Source organism: Brassica napus, chromosome C3, assembly GCF_020379485.1.
Source record: "Brassica napus cultivar Da-Ae chromosome C3, Da-Ae, whole genome shotgun sequence".
Classification (NCBI taxonomy): Eukaryota; Viridiplantae; Streptophyta; class Magnoliopsida; order Brassicales; family Brassicaceae; genus Brassica; species Brassica napus.
In genome coordinates, this window is record NC_063446.1 from 58,843,550 (window position 1) to 58,857,159 (window position 13,610).

The 13,610-nt window shown below is 40.4% G+C and overlaps 2 pseudogenes across 1 annotated transcript; one reads left to right on the forward strand and one right to left on the reverse strand.

Annotated features, from left to right (window-relative positions):
• Positions 1 to 1,308: 1,308 nt before the first annotated feature.
• On the forward strand, positions 1,309 to 2,825 carry LOC125583411 (annotated as a pseudogene).
• Positions 2,826 to 3,134: 309 nt separating this feature from the next.
• On the reverse strand, positions 3,135 to 11,521 carry LOC125583410 (annotated as a pseudogene). Its single transcript, XR_007320409.1, has 17 exons — positions 10,328 to 11,521; positions 10,035 to 10,145; positions 9,839 to 9,955; positions 9,578 to 9,748; positions 9,344 to 9,505; positions 8,714 to 8,950; positions 8,510 to 8,631; positions 7,039 to 8,442; positions 6,829 to 6,927; positions 5,055 to 6,604; positions 4,720 to 4,944; positions 4,519 to 4,623; positions 4,248 to 4,328; positions 4,078 to 4,146; positions 3,838 to 3,965; positions 3,497 to 3,619; positions 3,135 to 3,408 (listed from the first exon to the last, which is right to left on the reverse strand). The product of XR_007320409.1 is annotated as an E3 ubiquitin-protein ligase UPL3-like (transcript).
• Positions 11,522 to 13,610: the final 2,089 nt, after the last annotated feature.

Sequence of the window (13,610 nt, forward strand, 5' to 3'; positions counted from 1 at the left end):
ACAACACACAACAGAAGAAGCGGCTAGATCTAGGGTTTCCTAATCATCTCTTTGATCATGTTGCTTAAACCTTTGATCTTGTCTCCTTATTTCCCGTCAATCTTGTAACCTCTTGTTTGATTCTAATAAAAGCGTTTTTAGTCACCTCATTCCTACGTTCATTATTCTAATCAACCGAATCCTGCAACATAAACATCCTGAATAAACATTGTTTCCTTATTACACTCTTGACCCAAAATTATATTCTACCTTTTTGTTTTTTCTTCTTTCATATGTAGTTTGTTTACGCATACAAGGTTGATCAATTATGAAATACTCAGTAGCAAGTACTACCAACGTCTAAGCAGGGCCGGCTTCACTAGGAATAAGCGGTGCGACGAAATTATTTGATATGTATATAGTTTTATTTTTACTACAAAATATACAAATATCACTAAATTTTAAAAATATTTTATAAATTTTTGAGGGTAAATAATTTTTTTTTGGTCCTAGAATTTACCGTGTGGAGTCGGCCCTGCATCTAAGAAAATTGAAATTGACCTTCAACATGTTTGTGCAACGTTTCTTGAATTTTGAATAATAGAATGTCATGGTTCCAGAGAGACCGATAAACAAATGATAAAAATTGGTAGGCCTCATAAAGGATCCAACAGAGGCCCAAACTTCGAGTGAGACAAATAAAGAAAGGAGTCGGCACGTCGGTGAGACTTGCGAGTCATCGATTATCCAAAAGCCTCTTCTGTTTCCCATACCATCAAAATTAATTATTTATTTTTCTTTTACTTTTTTTTTTTAAATATACTGTATATAAAAAAGCAGCAGTGAATCTAACGCACCGTTCTTGTCTGTCTGTCTCCATCCCAAGATCAGTCATATAGGACTTGACACAAGTTTTTTTTATTGTAAAAATGTTATATTCTTCTTCAAACTATGGTATGACCCTTGTATTTTTCTCCTTTCTATTACATTAATCCAACTCTAGCCAAACCGAACACTCAAAATACTAAACTGAAATCAGGGTAATTAACAATATATACAAAAAAAAATTAATGAAGATAAGATTTTTTTTTGGTAAAAAGCAAGAGAAGATTTAGAGACGTCGACTATGAAACTGGTGGTGGGGACAAGAGAGGAATGGTGAGCCCATCATCCATTTAATTATTAACTTTTGAATAAATAAATAATTAGTTTTAACTTTGAATTGATATTTACCGACTACTATTTTATTGTCTTTTGTATCCTCTTTCTCCCCTATTTAAATTATCATTTCTATCATATTTACTTCCTATCAACTTTCCCTTTGCCCCTGATCACCGTGCTGTGTGCAAACTATCATCTATACTCTCTCTACTACTAGAGATTTTTTTTTTATCGACTCCTTCTCCTAGAGGTTACCTTTTAAAAAATTCTTCATTCGATAGATCTCTCAGGTTTTTTCTAGTGTTAAGGTGAACATGGGTGTTCTTGATCATGTCTCTGAAATGTTTGATTGCTCTCATGGTCACAAGATTAAAAAGCGCAGACAGTTGCAGGTAACGCCCCCCACACCATCTTTCTTCTTCTAATTTTAGATCTTGATTTTTGAAAAAAAAAAACAAAAAGAAGATTCTTTGGGAAAGTGACGAGTCCGCTAAGTTCGATGAGAAGGAAAGTTTTGAGTGAGATGTGGACTGTTTTCTTTCGTAGATCTCGTTGATTAGGTTCCATAAATATACAATTAAGTAGCAATTATCTTAACTATGCTTATCAAATTTTTTTTATATCTCTTGCTTCTTAATTACTTAGAACAGAAAACTCAGAGAGTAGGTGGAAAAATATTGTTTCTGATTTGATTTTGCTCTTTTTTCTTTCATTTTTAATATAGTTTACACAATTACAATCATGAAAATAAAATTTTGTTGATTTCATTTGAAGGTTTTTGTGTGTGTTTGAATCTTTGAATTAATGTTATTAACGCCGACCAAATAGATTCGTTTTACTCTGGAACACAAGCTGCATCCATCTGTTAGATTTACACCGGGATTGGTTGTACTTTATTAGTATAACTATGTTCTCTGTCGGAATCTATGATTATTTTTTTTTCTTTTTTTTTCTTTAAAAAGGAAAACAATCATAATCACGTGTACTAACTCTCACCAGTCAGTCATGATATGATTATCTCAGAGACGTTTACAACTAGTAGTACTATTTTGCTTAGATATTTTTTTTAAGTAATAGTATCACTTAACATTTTTCTGTTTGTCGTTTTCTTAACATCATAAATTAATAGACGGTGGAGATCAAAGTGAAGATGGACTGCGAAGGCTGCGAGCGCAAAGTGCGGCGGTCGGTGGAAGGCATGAAGGGTGTCTCATCTGTGTCGCTGGAGCCCAAAGCCCACAAAGTCACTGTTGTTGGCTACGTCGAACCCAACAAGGTGGTGTCCCGTATGGCTCACAGGACCGGCAAGAAGGTCGAGCTCTGGCCCTACGTGCCCTATGACGTCGTGGCTCATCCTTACGCCTCCGGAGTCTACGACAAGAAAGCACCCTCGGGTTATGTGAGAAGAGCGGATGACCCTGGAGTTTCGCAGCTGGTCGTGCTAGCTCCACTGAGGTCCGCTACACTACTGCTTTTAGCGATGAGAATCCAACTGCTTGCGTGGTCATGTGATTTGTCATTCTAGCGTGCATGCGTGGACCCTTTCAGCTGTTTTTTAATGTATTGGTGTGTTGTTGTTGTTTTTGTATATTAATAGTCAATACCACCATATGGTAGGTTTCTTGTGTCTAGCTTGAACTCTGTACTCGTAACGCTCTTTTTAATTGTAATGTTTTCCTATTTAAGCTTTTGTTTCTCGTGTCTAGAGATACCTATGTCGAATTGACTTTTATCAAAAAGAAAACTGATGAAACGAAGACGAGTTCTCCTGTTCAATCTCCAGAAAACTACAAACGAACAATTATTTCGTATTCCTTTGATATCTTAACAGTCAACTGCTGGGACTGATAGAGCCTGTCTTTATAAAAAACAGAATTTTGGATCATACAACACCTAAACCTTTGTACCTTTTTTATGTCTTTCAGCTGACAGCTTTTATTCACCACTATCCAATTGCTTCGGAATTTTCAAACGAATTTCAAAGGCAACCAAAATTATTCAAGTTTGTCTTTTGATTTTATTTTTATCTTCCATGTTTTAATAATATATTACTTGCACATGAAAAATATTGAACCTAATTTTAATAAATTCATGGTTTAATAGAAATAACATTCAAAGTGCAAAATCAGAGTCTTCCGATGTAAAATGTACAAAGAAGAGAGAGGGTTGTGGTTTCTAGCCGCAGCGACAACAGAGAGAGACGCCTAGGAGAGGTCGAACGATCCCTGCCCTTCGTTGATCGCGTAGAGCAGTTCTGTACATGATTTCCTGTTTCAGGTACAAACTCCTATTCAGGCTCACTCCAACCAACCAAACACAGAAACCATAGACTTAAAAAAAGAGAGACACGAGTTACCTTTGTAGAATAAGGAGGGAGCTTAAGGTAGTTGGCGCAAGTCATGACGCTGGGAAGATCGTCGTCTGCTGTTTCCGAAGCCCCTGTCCCATTGGCAGCCGCCGCATTTGAGGTTGATGAGAGCTGCATCAAGCCAAAAACACATCAATTGAAAGCAAATACACAACTTAAATCGAGTAAGAGCTAATTCTCTTAACAAGTCTTGCAAATGAAAGCAAATGCGTCACGTGTAGATGTATTTTGATATATGGCTTGGTGGGTCTAGTTTAACATGACTAGGAACCTCTTGGCTCAATTAAAAAAACGCTTTTTAACCGAATATATAAGTAAAGGTTTCTTACCTTTCTCACAATCGTCAGCTTGGGTTGAGAACAGCTAAGCCACCAGGAGGAAGCCTAGGAGCTCCAGTTACAAACTGGCAGAAAGCACGCTGTTGATCTGCTGTAAGCTCTCCCATGATCTCCAGTAACTACCACCAGGGTGAAAATCAAAGTCAAAAAGGAATCAACAATAAAGAAGCAAAAAGCTTGATTGTAAAAGAAAATTGGTTTTTTAAAAAACTAGTGAGGAAAGTAACTTACGAAAATGATTGCCGGACTTTTTGCAGTATAACCGTGATCAAACTTGATATGTTCAACAAGAGTCTCCGCCTGCAATAAAAGAAAGGTTTTAGAAATGAAAATTTTATCTAGTTGATTCAAGTCAAATGGGTAGTGGAAATTCAAAAGAAAGTTGAAAAATTACAAATTACCTCCCACAACTCTCTACGACCACATAACAAGTAGTCCAGCTCAGAAGGGGTGAATACTTGTAAAGATTTTATGTCAAAGACCTGGTAATCATGTGTAAGAACAGAGAGGTCTTGTAAGGATAATAAAGGTAAGACTAAATTAAAGACTTAATATAAACCTGTTGTTTAAAAGATTATGAAGAATGAACCAAAAGAAACCACTCCTTCCATATGATTTAGAAGCCAACAGGAAAAGTAAGAGACAAAGCGGAGAGTCTGTGAAACTGCTAACCTGATTGAATCCAGATCTGAAGGCTTCAATCTGCCGGGCAACTCCTCTCTTGACAGTGGCATCAACGACCAGGGATATATAGTCCTCAAGACTATTAATATCAACCTGTAATAGAACAGAAAACAGTACACGGCATCAGCAACAATGGACAAGAACTAAAAGAATAGTAAGATATGGGATGTAAAGCTTATTAGACGGTACAATGTCATCTCCTGGTCTCAATATGTATTCAGGATAGCCAGGTAGGGTGAAGTCCAAGCAAAGATCTTCAATACGGGATCCACGTAAACATAAATCAGAAATCACGCTACTGTTGTCACCACCTTCTGCTTCCAGATAGTGCTTACGGCCAACAAGAACACGAAGCTCTTGCAAAGTCTTGCCAAGTTCAGCATCAAATAATATAACATCATGCAAATCAAGCTCCTGTTCAGGTGAGAAAAGAAAAAGAAATTACGAACAACGTAAAGAAGTGTCGAAACTACTAGTCCACTCTTAGCTAAATAAAAAAAGTTACTGATAGTAAAAAAACTCACTTGACCAAGAATGAGCTTATAAAAAGCTGTACTTAACGGGACGTCCATTAGCCGTCCATCTTGAAGTGCCTTTGCCATCACGCGCCCTAAAAGGCGGAAATATTCAACAACTTTATGAAACCGACTACCTTCAGATACGTCAGCAGTTGAGGGCCAGGGCCGAGGGAACAACCCAAATGGTGCCTGAACTATATCTCTGTCCCTAGCTGCTGCTGATTTACCGTCTTGAATCTCATCTCTATCAGTTTGCATAGATAACTTGTCACCAGAATTTGATCTCCACATCCCAAGGGAAACCTTTTGCAAATCATGGCTTAGGAGTGTGTAAAACTCAAGTGTGGGGCCTAGACCAGTACCAACTTCACCAAAATATTCTACTTCAAGCACAGCTTTTTGGCTAGAATACATCTCCATAACTTTCGCAGCAGAATCTAATATTCTATTTCGGGATACACGCACTTTCTGGCGCTGCAATCTCCCTATTCTCATCTCTCGTTCATTTGTAGAACCACTGCCGTCAGCACCTTGCTGCTGCTGCAAGCGGTTCAATGCACGCGACAACCCAAAGGCAGTTGAATAGAAATACTGTCTCCGGGTCTGAAACGGAAACAAAAACGGGCATGCTGTAGTCAACTGGTAGCACCAAGAGGGAAGACTTCCACTGCACAAAGCAAGCGCGTCCTGGATCTGTCGAGCTAATTTGGGTGTAAGTTTGCTGTTGATGAATTCTTCATGAGAAACCTTTGCAGCAGTTGTATTCAGATCATCTAGACTTGTAATTTTACCCTCTGCGAAACGATCAGAAATGGTTTGGGCTCTTAACCGAGGGCCAAGCTGATTTAAACCCTCTAGTACACGCAACAACGCCAAAACATTATACGTAGAATTTGCCTTCTCAAGGTCGCATGGAAGCTTTCCTTGTACGATACTATCCAAAAGAGATGCCCTATACGACTGGGCTTCTACGCTTGCATTAGTAGTAGCAGATTTAGTGGATTTAGATGGTGTGGTAGAACTTGCACCACCAGCAGACAACCTATTCGCTTGGCTGTCCGGCATCTGGTACATGATAGTATATATATCATTTAATCTGCTTCCATCACTCGAGATGAAATCGCTGCCACCGAGCCTGTCATCATCATCTTCGTCTAGCATAAGTTGTCGTTGCACAGCCTGATATATCGTCATATGCCTACTAAGTTGCTTTCCTCCCGCAGTAAACATCAACTTAGAGGACTCATCAGAACTTCGATTCAGGGTACGCCCATGTAGGTCTCTACTCCCCTGATACCTCTACCACTGGCAGCTCCAAGCCCTGCCATCGCCGCAGCAGCGAAGGAGAGTGCACCCCTAGAACCATAAAGATTCCCAATGCCAGCATCAGTAGAATTAGATCCCCTTGCAGTTGCTGTTCCACTACTTCCTGCCAAAGCTGAATTCATCTGTCGGCCGCTAGGTGCTAGGCCGGCTCCCTCATCATCCACTGCGTCTCCCAATTTTACATCATGAACCTTATCAGGGGTGCACATGGGAAGACTGTCATCCAAGACCTGAATTCAAGACCAGATCAATATGAGAAATTGTGGTATAAAGTTCATAATTCTCTTTAGTCAGTTCTAAAAGGAAAGGTTCCGATAAGGTCAGCTCAATATGGTAAACTTATCTAAGAATACGGAAAGCTAGCAAGCATTATTGCGAGAAGTATCATCTTTCATGTTGTTAGCAAGAGAAATAATTGCGTCTGTAATGTACATACTGGGGAGGGAATACTTACATCCTCCTCATCATCATCATCATCGTCGTCAGAAATGTCTTCCTCTTCAATCACCAAAGCATCATCCATGTCGACGGGGGATATATCCATTTCTTCGTCCTGCAAGCAATATAAGTAAGATAGTGCTGCATAAGCAGATCACACCACAAACATAATATAATGTTACACAATAAACAACCATGTAATCCAGAACTTCCTACAGTGACATACCTCAGAGCTGGAGTCTCCGCTAGCTGGTTTCATTAGTGTATCTTTGTCAAGAACAGCTTTCCTTTGAGCACTGCTCCTTGTCTGAGGCCCCTTATCCGGCTGAGCCGGCTTCATAACACCTTTACCTTTAGATGAGCTGGTACCTTTCTCGTGCACAGGTTCTTTCTTTGAGGCATCGCCTATTTTAATTGCTGATCTAGATCTAGAAGAATGACGAGTGGTGGAAGCTGGAGTTGACGAGGATGGTGATGAAACACCAGCACCGCTAGGTAATGTGCCTGGCTCAGTGTTTCCAGCAGGCGCTGCTGCCTTCACCCCAGATTCACTGCGTTGAACTCGGGGCCAGAGAAATTCCTCCACTGCTGCTATGCTTGCCAATGGATCTATGAGAACAATATTGGAGGAGTAATCACGTAGAGCCTTCTCTCCAGGTGCACGGCATAACCGCAACTTCAAAGGATGTGCCAAAGCACTCAATCCAGATGAGAGACGAGCACTTCCACTGAGTGACCTTGAGGGATGGCTAAGGACGACCGGAAAGCGTTCCAGTGAAGACAAAGCATCTTGAAGTTTCTGAATCAAAACAGTCATAGGAGGGATCTTTCCCTCATTACCATCAGAAGGAAGTGCAATTTCTAGAAAAGCTTTGAACCTTCTGAGCCCATCCTGGCGAAGTTTGGGCAAATCAACCTCGGAGATCTTCTCTTTGGAAAAGTATCCATAAGAAAAATAGTTAAGCAATGCTGCTACCACACCACTGCCAATAAACTCAAAAGTTGAGACGCCATCCCTTTGCTTAGCTCGCCAAGTATCTCGGAGATGATACCAATCAAGTATTCTTCTTTGCTAGCAGAAAAATCGCCAAGGCATGGCCCAGAGACTTTAGATTTCCCCTTTCCTTTCACTTTATGATCATTTGTACCAGCAGTTAGCTTCGTGCAAAGATTCTTCAGATGCAAGAGATCATCTGTAACTCCAACATCAAATTCCCCACCATCAGACGGGAAGTGCTTGTCTTTGAATGCTTTTGCACAGGAGCTAACTGTTTCCCTTAGCATGAAGCTCGCTGTAGGAGATTCCATGGAATTATGGGTCGCACCTATGCTAGCTGACACAGAATTCTTAAGCTCTTCCGACTGATTTCCATCAGAATTGGCATTACTACTTCGCCGTCTGTAACGCCTAGATCGTGCAGATCCAGGCACACAGTCATTTTCCTGATCAGTAGAAGCATTAGCACTAGGTTTACCAACCAAGACAAGTTGATCTACAGCATGAACCACCCCTTCCCTCACAAACACTTTCGAGAAAGTTTCAGGAAGTTTTTCCATCAGAATTTCTGCAACTTGTAGAGCAGGAACCAAGACTTGTGGATCTTTCCATGCCAAGACACTAGCCAAGAAGCTACATAGGAAAAATAATGTAAGAAGTTGCGCCATGTGATACCTAATTTAAAACATAAACAGCATACCTCGATATATTTGTGTCACCAATTAGAGATTGAATCATTTCTGGAGTGCTGAAATACATCAACTTTGCGATAACGGAGAGACATTTATGACGAATAGTACCATTGACACTAGAACCATAGATCTGTTGGAAAGAAAACAAGGGTAATTAGACATACAGGAGGTTGTATGAACATTAACTTGTAGCAACCGCAACAAAAAATTACCTGCACTAAAACTGGAAGAAGATCCAATCCAAATTGCTGCAAAAGTTCGGGTTGATCACTAAGTAATTTTTCTCTAGGTGAAACTTTGGGAGAATCTTCTTGTTTTCCTGAAGTACTTGGAGAAGAATTTTTTTGGCCTGAACCTTTCACTAACGCGTTTGCGCTAGTAGGAAGGGAGATACTTCCTTCTGGCAATGGAGGGAGGAGCTCGTTCGCTAGGTTGACTATCTCAAAAATCTAAGACGCAAAACAAGAGTTATAATTCGGAACCTTTCTGGAAACAAAGGACCTCACATGATCATGTTCAAGAATATATTCAAGAATTAGAGAGTCATGGGATCAAAGTTAAATAAACAAGACAGAGCACACTGATGAAGCGCTAAGCGCTTTTATCTATACCACTTCTAACACCAGACCAGAAAACAAGCATAGGAAACTTGAGCCATCGGCTACAACATAAATAAAGCTCAAAATACATGTACATAGATTATCATCGAGCTGAATAGACAAATCTCCTAAATGCAAGTGATCTATTTGAAGGTGTGTCCCCTAAGCATCTCATTGTACACCATTTATTTTATCAGGAAATGAACAAAATAAAGTCTGTGATGTCAAAAAGTAAATCCGTACCTGATCTGCAGGCCTGCTCAGTGCTGGGGATATAGATGCATTAGCAGAGACACCAGAACCCGACAGAATATCCTTAAGAATGCTACTAATACCGAGAAGAAGTAATGTCCTGCACCCAAGAGGTGAACCGCTCGCACAGGTGGAAAGTAATCGGATTAATCCCTGTGAAAATATGATGAAAATGTCATCCTATGAATAACGAAATATAGAAAACACGAAAGAATTAACTCATACCGTGTATGTTGAAACACCAAGAGATGCTTGCCCACCTCCCGAGTTGCTAGCGGATATAAGAGTCGCAGCTTGAGTCACCAGGCCATGGTTGCATAATTCATCTAATTTATCAGGGGACGATGCAAATGCTTCGGCAATCCGAGTCAAACAGATAGAAGCATATTCCAAAACCTGTCACCGTACGAACATACTATGAAGGAAACTGGGGCAAGAGCAGAACTAGATAGTACCACAGTACAGCAAAAAAAAAGGATCGTTTACCTTCGCATCATGATACTGAAGTAGGTTTGTCAGTACCGGTACAGCTTCCATAACATAATCAGATGCATCAGAAGGTAACTTCTTGCACATATTTGCAGCGGTAGAGACTGCTACACGCTACAAAGTCAAAGTAAAAAAAAGTGCATTAGATAAACGAGTATGGAAAGCATAAAAGAAAGGTTACAAAATTACCCACCTGGACACCGGTGGAGAAGAAATCCAGATATGATAGCACTGCCATAAGAGCACCAGCTCGCAAACAGGCCGTTGGGTGTTCCTGAGATATCTTTTTGAGAGCTTGCAGAGACTGTTGTAAATCACATGAAGAATAAAATCAAATTTCAAATTTCGTCCTAAGTAAATTAAAATATTGGATATGTACGTGTAGAAACTGCAGCATAAAACATTCCACAACATACACTTTATCCAGATTTTAGATAAGTATTATATTCAAAAAAAAAAAATTCAAGAATTGCTAGGAAAGCGAACCTGCTCGGCCAAGTCCATGTATTCAATGGTTAGCAATCTGGCGACAAAGCATGAAACAGCCCCGTAATGAACAACAGCAGCACAAGAAGAGGGCAAAACATCACACAGATGGGTAAGAGCCCTGGCAGCAAGAAGCATAATATCCGGATTGCTCTCATGGTTAAGTAGACCAACAAGAACGGGGACGAAGGAATCAACAGAGAAGGTGCTCAAGGAGTCTTCGGTGCCAATGGATAACATCTCGCAGAGCTGGGTCAAAGCCTCGACCTGCTTTCCCTCTTCTCCTTCAGAGCGCAAGCCAGCGAGTATCTTCTTCATCCTCCCATTTAAGTGGGAGGAAGAACCTGAGCCAATACCTGAAGAAGGAAGCAAGTCATCAAGTCCAGCTCCAAGCTTCCTCAGCAACCCTTGTAACGCACTGCTGGCTGAGCTCATGTTGGGATGCATGAATCCCCCGTTGCCATCCTCACTATCATTGTCATCGTCCTCTTCAGCGGCGGCGGCTGCAGCAGCTGCAGCGTCCATGTTGAGCTGCTGTCTGGCTCGGTCTCTTTCTCTATCCCTAATCCTAACCTCATGCTCCTTCTCCTTTCCCTTATCAGAATTAGTATTATCGTTTCCCCTGTTACCTCGTCCCCCGCCGCGGCGGAATCCAGAAGACTCGGTGGATGTGTCCATGGGAGTAACGGCGGCTGTAGCGGTAGCGGTAGCGGCAGAGCGAGAAGAACGAGAGCGGGTGGAGGAGGAAGGTGCAGTAGCGGTGGTAGCGGCGGCGGCTGAAGAGGAAGAGGGAGACGAGAGGCGAGCGCGTTTGCTGCGAGTGGTGGGACCTGAGGGAGGAGGAGGAGGAGACGAAGAAGAAGAAGATGGGGCAGTTGAGGTCGCCTCCGCACGCTTGCGGCTCCGAGTTTCCATACAAAGGAAGAAACCCCTCCACACGAGTCTCTCTTATTCAGAGAGATTCCGATCGCATCTCAACTGATCCAGAAACCGATCGGATTAAGCTCGCTCGAAACCCTAATTTGCTAGCGAGATCGATAGGAGCTAGAGAGAAACAAAGCTATTGATGAACGAATTCGAAATCAACGCAAAAGGGGCTACGAGATCGAAATCGAGAGAGGAAGGAAGGAGGATCTTGATTTCTTTCGAGATTAGAAAACCCTAAATCGAGTAATGAGAGAAGAAAGGGATGAAAAGGGCTTTTGCGCAAAATATATAGATTCAAGCGAAGCGAATACGATACCGTTTTCCTCCGTCCAGCTTTTCGGACAAGAACTGACACGGGGATCCCCGCTACGTGTGATTCGTTTACTCCATTAAGCTTAATACGGTGTCGTTTTACACTTTATCATGGGCTGGACAGATGGAAACAAAATAAGCCCAAGATATAAGGCTGGGCCCAACCATCAGCCATAGATATCTGCAAGCTTGCACGGGTTTAAGCCCCCACTATGATGGAGGTTCGCTTTCTTATACTTTCAACTCTACCTTCTCACTACGATCCATGGACTATATAACACATTAGTCATTACAATTATATATATGATCTATGCAAAGATACAAATATATTCTTCTTTTATGATTGTAGTAAGGAAAAACTATGGTTTGTTAAGAAAATAAATATGATAATAAAATCTATTTATCTACTTATTTAAATGAATCTACTCAACGAAATGCAGGTGATCTATGCAAAGATACAAATTTATTCTTCTTTTTTTCTTTAGCCATCACACGCTAATTTAAAATCTAAATGTAGAAATTTTGGTTGTTTGGGTTTGAGTTTGTTAATCGGATGAAGACATATATAAATTATTGTACATATTTTATAAAAAAAACATGACAGTATATAATACATTAGTTTCTTTTATACGTGTGCCCTTGTTTGGAACTTACAGATTTTTTTAATATATATATATACATATTAATTTAACCCGAAAAACAGAAATTACGATTCATTTATAAATCCAATTTGAACATACCAAAAGGGAAAAAATCGTCGGTACGTCGTCGGAATAACGTTATTCCGACGACATACCGACGAAACAAGTCCTCGGAAATAACTCCTCGGAAATTCATTTTTCCTCGGAAATTTCCGAAGGAATTCCGAGGAAACTCCGAGGACCACCAGTTCGTCGGAAAGGTTCTCGGAATATACCAAGGGAGAACTTCCTCAGAATATTTCGATGGACTTTCCGATGGTCCAATCCTCGGAAGTTCCGACGAAATGTTCCTCGGAATTTTCATCGGGAATTTCCGAGGAACGGAGCCCTCGGAAAATTCCGAGGAGGAAGGAGTCCCTCGGTATATTCCGACGACTTATTCTGAGGAAATGTTCGTCGGAAATTTCCGAGGGTTCATTTCCTCGGAATTTCAAAAAAAAAATATTTTTTTTTAAAAAAATAAAAAATTTAAAATTTAAATTCGAAAATATAAAATTAAAATTAAAATTGAAAACATATTAAATAATATTCAAAGTTGTACAAATAAAAATAAAACATTCCGAGTTTTTGAAAAAAAAAAACTACGGGTCTTGCACGTTCGGGAACACCTCGTTCGGATACATCCTTTTCATCATTTGCTGGTTCAGCCTCTTCTGTGCCTCATAGCCCGCCTGTTGAGCCGTCTTCTGGGTCTCCAACAAAGATATGCGATCATCTTTGTCCTTCAACTGAGCCGTAAATACTTCTGGATCAACAAATGGCGGTGGTGCAGAAAAAGTAGGAACCGACCGGGAGCGACGACCCAAACGTCACTTCTTCTTTGGAACCGACTAAAATAGAAAATAGCCAAATTTAAATAATATAAAAAGACGATAAAATAAAAATCAAGAAATAAATGAATTGAACTTTAAAAAAAAAAAACTTACCGATTCAACGATTTCGTTGATTCGAACCCGGGACAAGTTGGTCGAAGCCGTCAAATCGTCATCCTCGGTTTGAAGCTGAGACACTTCGTCTTGCACCTGAGTTTGGACCATGGTGACCACTTTCCTCACAAGACCATCATCAATCTGGCCGGTTTTCTTGTTGGTATACGCCCTCTTCATTAGGGCGAGATCATCAACCGGCTCGCCATCATTTTCTTCCGCCTTGAAAAAAACATAAGTTAAACAAACATTAGAAATTAGAAGAAATGCACAAAAAATAAAATTTCAAAAATTAAATAATTGAAGAAAAAGTGGTTGAACTTACCATGTGATCTCCCAGAGTGGCAATAGATTGAGCACCCAAGTTATGCTTGAAGACGCCCTTCCCTTTACGCTCGCTCCTGCGGTTGGTGGAGT